The sequence below is a fragment of the Numida meleagris genome, chromosome 2, assembly GCF_002078875.1.
Source record: "Numida meleagris isolate 19003 breed g44 Domestic line chromosome 2, NumMel1.0, whole genome shotgun sequence".
NCBI lineage: Eukaryota > Metazoa > Chordata > Aves > Galliformes > Numididae > Numida > Numida meleagris.
Genome location: NC_034410.1, coordinates 121815341 through 121824906, shown reverse-complemented (window position 1 = coordinate 121824906; position 9566 = coordinate 121815341).

Here is a 9566-nt window from a genome sequence, read left to right as displayed (position 1 = left end):
TTATGGTCAGGGTGACGGAGCACTGCAACAGGTTGCCCAGACAGGCTGTGGAGTCTCTTTTTACAGAGATATTCAAGACCTGTTTGATCACCTACCTGTGTGACCTATTGTAGGGTCCTGCTTTAGCAGGGAGTTGGACTCGATGATCTCTTGAGGTGCCTTCCAGCCCCTGCAATTCTGTGATTCTGTGATTCATTCAACATAAATACTTCACCTCAGAATTTTCAAATAGAATGTATAGAGTTGCAATCAGACATTGAACTCAAAGGAAAATTTGATCGTGTCTCTTTACCAGACTTATAGAAGACCTCTCTTACCAGAAAAAAATATCCCTCACTTTACCATCATGCCTTATTTATGGCATTGCTTTTTGGTAGTACATAAATTTGTGAATAACTATTTTCAAGGATGAAGTACAAGAGTAAAATTTCATCAGAAATCTGACAGACACCTTGAGAACTCACTAGGAATTCCAGCTGCTTCCATCGAACCACCGATACATTAGTCTCACAAAAACAAAATCAATTTATAGATTATATAAAATATAACATTTATATACAATTTATATATTTTAAATGAGGCCTAAGAAAATTCCTCTTCACTCAATGCAGCCAGGCAAGCCAAAACATTGGACACTCATGGCATAGACTTTAAACTGCTCACTTTGTATGGTAATTATGAATCTATTGCATGTTCCAAAAGAAATTACTTTTGTGTGCATTAAAGTAGATAGGGATAGTCCAGCCAGCCCTGCACAAAAATTTATCCTCAGTATCTAAGCTCAGGTGAGACAGAATTTCAAAGAAATCATACTATGTAGCACAATCTGTTGGCCTATTTTGGCACCTGGCACTTGGCATGTTCTCATGAACCTCAGGTTATGTCCCACTTCATCCCAGGGTCAAGAATTTCACTCCTTGATCAAGACCCTAGTCTGATTTTTTGCAGACATATGCATCTTGGAACTTATGTTTCTTTATCTAGGACTTCCAAAAGATTTACCAAAATCTACTTAGCTGTACCATCAGGATGATTTTAACATGAGGGGTCTTCAGCTCATTTTAACTGCCCGGTCCAGTAATAGACTCTGCACTCAATTATGCTTCAGTTTCAGAGCTTCAGAATTTTAAATCTTTATTTTAATTACCCTTAGATTATAACCTTCATATCTCCTCCAGCATTAACAATTTGAATGGGATTGCTAGAGTGGAGAGAAAAAATAATAGACTTACAAATATAATAATAGGACAACTGATTAAATAAGAAGATTCCTTTATTTAATTTGTATTCAGCAGTTGATTACATGTCTCTCTGTAAGCAGGTTCTGCTTCTCACCTTTCTGGATTTCCAGGATAATTTTATTAATATGCACATTGAACTCTTGCAAACAATATAGGGAGAAAAGTGGAAATGTTTAATCTGTTTAATATTAATAGTGAATTTCTGTCACTGCAAAGATTACTTTCAGCCCCAAAAATATATATATTAAAATGAAATTTGTGAGCACATATTGGTGATGAATATTATAATGCAATTCTTATCTATAAGCCTAATTTATAAATGTGGATCTATCCACACTATTTCTCATTTCTCTGATATAAAAAAATCCACTTTAATGAAACAAACTTTTCATATTAATTTGGAGTTCTTGTTTTCTGAATCACTTTGCATGGGGCAGGAAGATAAGAGGGAAAAGAAGACAAGGGAAGCTGAGGTTTGTCCCTGAGGTGTCAGCAGCTTGAGGCAGCTGTCTTTGCCAAGATTGTCAAGACATGCCTGATGGCCTGCACCATGTTGTTCTTTGATAGTGTCACAGGAGGCAAAGTTCACTATTCACAACAGGCATGTACTTACCTCTAACCGCCACCAAAGTTTTGCACAGAGTCAGCATTTGAACATTTAATTTTTTCTGTTATAGGGAAGTTTTTCTTAAAGAAGAACAGTAACGTTTTGTTAACATCACTCAAAATCCTGCACTTCTAATTGTGGAATTTTAGTATTTCTGAACTCAAATTAAGTAGCTTAACCAATGCACTTGTTTTTTCTCTCCAAATGAAGGAGTAGGACATAATTATGACTATGTGAGCGTTTTGGGTAAGTATTTCCATACTCTAAAGCAGCTGTGTTTAAATTCATTCCTCTCACTGAACTCCCCAGATGAATAACATTTGGCTTCCTAGCAACCTAGTTTATTCTAGTTCAGTCAGACAAATTATTACAATTAAGTTATAAAACATTTTGGTTTGAAATTATAAAGATCACTCATGTAGCAGATGTCCAATGTCTTTTTCTATGAAACTCATGCACTAAGCAGTACAAACAAGCTCAAAGAGATGCTCAACGTATTGCATTCTTTGTTCAAATCTTTTCTGTTCTTTATATCCAGTGAAAGGATGTTACAAGTATAAACCAGGAAAAAAATCATTCCTTGCTCTTTGTGTATATCAGAAAGATAAGGAGAGACTCAGAGATGCCACACTGAAGTGAGCTCAGGAAAGACTACCCAGGTGGTCAGTGGGCTGGGTTGGGTGGTGTGTGGAGTGAAGCCAAAAGCACCAGGCTCCTTCAGTTTCTGTGGCTGCTGTTGAACTCTATATCCAAAACGATATCTTATTTCAGCTCCAAGGAATAGCCAAACACAGGTGTCCGCTCATTTCTAGTCTGGGTTTATAGCATCTAATATCAAAATTCTTGAATTATTTGTTGCCATTGTTTTATAGAGATAAGTCTCAAACCTTGATCAAACCTGGAATGTACTTTTACAAGCCAGACAGACCTTAGGATCTCAGCTTTTATGTAACACACTTTGCACCATTTTGAGCGTCTTCAATTCTCAAAAAAAAAAAAAAAAAAAGCTATAAAAAAAAGAACATGGCTGTTTACACAGTACTGATATAAAAAGACCTGATTTTCTCACTACAAACATGCACAAGGCATAGAAGGAGATCAAAAACATTCATGACTAGCACAGAGGCATTTCCCAGGTATGGTGCCTAGTGATCAGAAACTATCAGTTTTGTAAGAGAAAGATATGCACTGTTCACCACTGACTTCTAAAGAAAATGTGGCACAGCTATGCTGATGGTGTTATACTCCATTGTAAGGAACATCTCATTGATTGCAGATCGCTGGGTTCAATCGATATTGAAAATAGTGTGTACATAGCGGCATCCAAGCTTCATATCATCCCTCTATAAGACAGAATGTCATGCAGAAAAGCTGAAGAAAATCTGTTTTCTCCCTGATTTTCAGACTGAAAGATGAGCACACAAAGAATATTAGAATTCATTCAATAAGATCAGGCAGCATTTCCTGAGTGTCTTTAGACAGTGTAATTTACAGTTGGCTTGTGTTTCAGCCCAGTAGTACTTTTTACCTAAAATTTTTCATAAAAAAGGTGTTTCTCCATGTGCAACTTGTAGTTTACACCAACTAATGACTTCTTAAAGTGGCAGATAATATTTCTTGTTTGTTAAATCATTTTTGTTTTAAAATGTGCAGTACAGAATGTCACACTGTTTCCTTAAGAATGACACTAAGAATATCTTTATGAGTATTTTATCATTACAGCTAAATATCATAATTTAGGGGAAATTAGATGCAAACGTCACAGATGTAGTTATGGGTATGGTTCGGATTAGGCAACTAAATACCACTGCCATGGACAAGGATGTAGTGGAAGCTGGATTAATGGAGCTCTACAGCTTGACCAGTGTGCCTGGGACAGGCACACAGATAGTAACAATGTGCGTAGCTATCTGTGCATCAGGGTTGCCTGCACTTCTGTTTACCCAGCTGAAAATTCCAAACATGCTGAACTGTATTGTTTCCAGTAGCTACCCCAGTCTGGTTCATAAAGGTCATCTAATTCTAACCCCCTGCCATGGGCAGGGTTGCCACTCATCAAATCAGGCCACCCAGGGCCCCATCCAACTTGGCCTTGAGTACCTCCAGAAATGGAACATCCACAGCTTTTATGGTCAACCAATGCCAGTGTCTTACCACTCTTTGAGTGAAAAACTTCATTCTAACTTCTAATCTAAATCTCCTCTCTTTTAGTTTAAAACCATTCCCCCTTGTCCTATCATTATCAGACCATGTAAAAAGTCTGTCTCACCATGATTACAAGCTCCTTTTAAGTACTGGAAGGCCACAGTGAGGTCTCCCTGGAGTTTTCTCCTCCATTCCACAGATATTTTCAAAACTTCCACATTGTGCTGGACCTGGACTTACTGGTGTCTCTGTAGTTAGATCATGTAATTCTGGGGTAGGAATTAGCTTTATTCTACTTTAAGGGTGAAAGTATCATTACTGCTTCTACTTACCCAAGCCTACTTCTCCCTGGAGTTCAGGGAGAATAGAAAACCTGGGCTAAACTGTAGTGCTATCAAATATCACTTAAGTAACAACTGAATTTTTAATGGTGACAAATTGGAGATAAAGAATTTTTTTTTTCAGACGAGAAGTAGAGCACTTGCAGAATTCACAGAGCACAAGAGATATGTTCAACGTCCTTGATGCTGAGGTACATGATTTAACTGCAAGCCTACTGCTCTTGTCACATAGAAAATTATAATTAACATCTTTCAAATACAGAGTTTCTGAAGAAACCAGAGGAAAGCCATCTTCAGTCTGATCAGAAGTAAATTTTCCCTGATCTTACTCTCTCTTTTTCTAAAATGACTGGGAAACTTCATGCACCTGTCTTCCATCCTTAAGGTACGCAGAGATACGTAACTCTTAAATATTTGAACACTGGAAACTCAAACTGGTAATAGTTACCTTAGGTAAGTACAATTTTCAGAATGTGACAAATGTATTTACTCCATTGATTATACTCTCTGAAGTAAAGAGTGGCAAGAGATATCCTGCAGAGACTAAAGTAGCAATATCTACTTCCCGTGGGTAAAACTGCCATCATCTTTTCTGAAGTGCTACTAACTGGCCTGATTACCATCACAACTGAGCCAATTTTACACTGGAATGACTCCACCATCTTCAAAGAAGGTTGTCTTCATTTAAGTTTAATCTGAGGAGGAAAGAGTCTGATTATATTTTAATTCACATAAAATCATAAGAAACTTAAAGTAGGTCAGTTTGAGTCTTAAGCTACTTGATCTTGCCTCTTATAAAAGAAAAAAAAATCTTTTAGAATTGAAGAAGAAAAGTCAAGAGATTTATCTATCATAATCACTCGACTTACACAGACTGAAGATATTTTTTATACCCCTTACTGTAAAGTTGTTAATTCCTTCCAATTTCTGCTTTTTTACACTATTTCAAGTGAAATCAAATTAATACTGAACAAAACCTGTATTTTTCAGGTTTCAACCGTATAGTCTACAAGAACATTTCTAAATATATGCATTTCTATATTCAGTTCTTTTTTGTTTAAAAAAAAGAAGACATAAATAGTGCAGCAACTCTGCCAGGGGCAGTAAATTCTGCTTCCCTTCCTTTCTCCAACTCCCAGATTTATCCTTCACCCTACCTCTCCTTTTGGACCAAGTATAAACCACCATGCAGTTGGTTGATTCAATGCTATGTACAAACTGATAAGTATTCACAGGCTTCTTGACTGACTGATTTCTCTTTGATCAGCTCAGGGCTAACATCTAAGCCCAGAAGGAACAAAGATTTGGATCTTTATCTAATTTTGTGAGAGTTCTATACTTTTTAGCTTTTGTCCTATTGACCTCAACTGGCCAGTACTAAAAATTTATTGGGGTGAACTAAAGATAAGAAACATGACAGTATAAGACTCATTTTTGTTAAAATGTAAGGCTAAAAGCATGAGCACTTTGTTATTGGAAGTAATGCCGTTCTGTTACACTTTGAGTCACATTTGTATTGGGTAGTTTAAAGAAGTACAAAAACACAGAATAAGTATATCCTGTGAATTCCAATAAAAGATTGTTTATCTTTCTCTGGCAGTACTTTAATCTTCTGGTTCTGTGAAAACTTTGCATGATGTTCCTAAAAGCTTAATGCAATACTCCATGTACCTTTGACCTTAAAGTAAAGCAGAACAACGGAAATGTTATATTTGCAGTGTTGTTTATTTGACCTGAAAATGCCTCGAGATTTATTGTAAATTTGGAGGCTGCAGAGCTCTGGAAGAAGCTTTTAGCAATTCACCAAATTACTGTCTTTGGACATACCCTGAAAGGTAGAGAGACACAATTTATGTTTATTCTTTTGCTCAGACTTGGACTCTTTCATGCTTACACTGGCAAACACAAAACCATTTATAAGGAGAGAACTTCATTCCAAGAAATTAGCAAGGCTCACAGATGAAAGGACAAGAGCAGTTACCTATACAGGATTGAATGTAAGACTGTTACTATTTAATTTCAGAGTGAGTGGTGCCTTCAGGAATAAAAAAAAAACAAATGATTGTTCAGCACTAGAAAACAGAACAGTACTCATGAAGAAATTATAAACCTGGAGATTAAGTAAGACCAAATAAAAACAGCTATCCTCTTATAACTCTATATCTGCCTTGTCCAGCAGTATGTCTAATGGCCAGCTGGCCCGTGCTTCTCATGAGAGTTGTTTCCATCACTACGTTAATCAAATCTGTTCTATGATTGAGGGTAATTTTCTTAAAATTTTGGATCATAACATAAGGAGATTAACTCATTTGAAAAATTAGTTTAGTATTCCTGACATTATTTGCCATCCGGTTCTGACACTCATACTAAATACTTTACACGTTCTTTGAAGACTGTGTTTCTTTTATCATAGTAGGAACTCATATTTCAAAGAAAAAAAAGTGAAGAATCTTCAGCTACCTTATAGTAGCCAATATCTCAGCAGTGCATATACAAGACTTGTGAGGAGGTGTACAATTGAAGTTTCTGCATAGCATAGGTTGGAGTTGCCCCCAAATCTCACTGCCAGAAAAAAAAAATGCAATGAGTGACCATGTGCAGAACTGATTGATTCTGCTTGCGGCTGTCCATCTTCTTTCCATAGCCCTTTCTGCTTTTATACAGGCGATAAGTCAAGTTACAAATGTAATGCACATAGTCACTGACTGCCTTTTTGAAATTAAAAATAACATATTTTAAAATATCAGTCTCTCCTGCTCTTCTCCCTGTTAGAAAGTTCACCATACACTTAAGGATTGTTTCTTGTCAGACTCGGTCTGTGCTTTTCCAGGACAAGTTCTGTTTTCCTGAAGCAGCTTGTTCGGATGGGAAAAATATATATATATACTGGAAATTCCCCACTAGCTTTAATTCCTCATTCCCTTCCTCGAGGCCACAACAGCAAGGGAGAGGAGAGCGATGAGATGGGTTTTATTTTGTTAAACTGTTGCTGTCTTACCACTCTCCTTCAGAATATATTCATTCCTGGTCTCCTTTCAGCATCACTTCGAACTTGAGGTGCTGCTATTTAGGAGCATCCCTCTGGGTCCCTTCAGCTGTTGCACAGAGATGTTTTGTCCATCTAGTAGCCAGTTAAAGCCAAAGCTTCCCCTCTCCCATGACAAAATCCCCACTATCGGAGCCGCTGCGGGCCGCCCCGCAGAAGCCATTGCCAAGTCCCGCAGCGCTCGCACGGTTCGGCTGCGCCGCGTTCTCCAGCGCCACCTCCCGCCCCTCCGTGCCTCCAAAGCCGAGCTGCGGCTCGCCAGGCTCGGGGCACGGTTGTTAGAGCTCCGCGAGATACTTGTATCAGATTTGTATCTTACCAGGTTTCTCCATTAAAAATAATAATAATAAAAATATATATATCACGGTCCAAATTCAAGAACTACAGCAGCATTTTATCACCTTTTATAGGTGGAAGGTGCAAATGACTGCAAATATAGCACCCTCTGATACATTCAGGATCTGTAATACAATGCTATGTACACGGTTATTTATGTGACAGTGGCCTTAACAATAAATAAAGTGGACTTGACAAGGGCAGAGCTAATGATGTGGCTCTCTCATTTTACCTCCCATTCTGTCTCAGGACATTGGTTAGAATTCATCCATTCCCAAATCGGTTCTCCTAGCAAGAACTCCCATTAACCTCTTGTGAACCTTTCATAAACTGAGGAGCATTGAAAGTGTTATAAACCAGTAAGTGGCGAAAATATGAAACAAATGTTGCAGAAACACAAATCTGCTGGGATTTATTCTTTGAAATCTTTCACCTTACATGGCTCTGAAGATGACAACGTTCTTTCCCTTCATAATTGGTGCAATTTCAGTGATTGATTGCAAGGTTGAAAACCAAATTTAGTATTTTTGAAATATGCTTTGTTTAAGAACCCAATATATTGGGACCTTCCTTTGTTTACAGCTCAGTAACTGCTCCAGTAGCTGGCTTCCAAAGATGCAGCAATTTTTCCCTATGCTTATTGTCAGTTTCTCTAGAAAACTATGTATCTTCTTTAACGATTTTCTTCTCAAGATCACTTTCAAGTAACTTAAAACTTCTTCTCTTTCAAATAAACAAAACTACATGGAGAAATCCTACAAAAATTCTTATCACAAGGGACCGTTCAGACTTATGATCCCATCCAAACACAAATTCTCATCACATATGCAGTACAGTCTACGATTCGGAAATCTTATGGGATTATTCCAAAGCATAAAAACATATACGCTCACAGGCACAATAAAAAATCAGCAAAAATAATGTGAGCAAAAGCTACAGAGAACAGAGATCTCACTACACAAGAACAGAACTCCAAGGTTTATGGCTTCATAGATAAAGCAGAATTCATAGAGAAATAATGTGTTTTTGTTTTTAATTTGTTTTTATTCCCAGATAGACACTTAATGAATGATTAAACAAATCCCAAAATTGCTCTAAAAGATAGCAGAACTGGAGGGACACTCTTTAAGCCTAAGACATACCTCAAAATTAAGATACCACTCCAAGCAGGTGAGAGGGTGGAGAATTTTCCTCCTCTTCTCACCAGTGGTCAGGGGAGTCTGAATTCACCAGGATCATAAAATCAAGTCATATTTACCTGGTTATTCTAATGCGCAGTCGGGTTTAATCTTCATGTGCTCCATAGAAAAATGCTGTTTGACAATATGTAAATATCTCATTGTTTTTACACTCAAAATTCAGTGTAGAATGCTCTCTCACCTTGGTCTTTTTAGTCTAAACATTCAAATAGCCTCTTGGCTCTTCCAGACTTAGAAATCTCATTTTTAATAGCTTATTTAATTTCTGTTTCTATTCCCCTTTTGTCATGTTCTATCCTATTTTCTTCAGCTAAGTCTCCGTTAAGATCCCATTTAAAGTGAGAATATGTCATTACATTTTCCACATATGCACATATTTCTTGAATGTATGAAAATACCCTGCTTTCTTTGTGCCTATCTTTTATCTCCTTAACTCTTCTTAGCAGAGACTATGTTTAATTTTCCTATTCAGATTTGTGAAATGAATTTCTGAAGTTGAAAAACAGCATAACATTCTTTATAGACCATTGATCTGAACAGATGAACTGAACTCTATATTTTAGCACTGTGTGGAATTTTTGTATTTTTGAACTTCATGTATACATTTGGCAAATTGACATTAGGAAGCACTGGTGTGTTAACAGATATAGT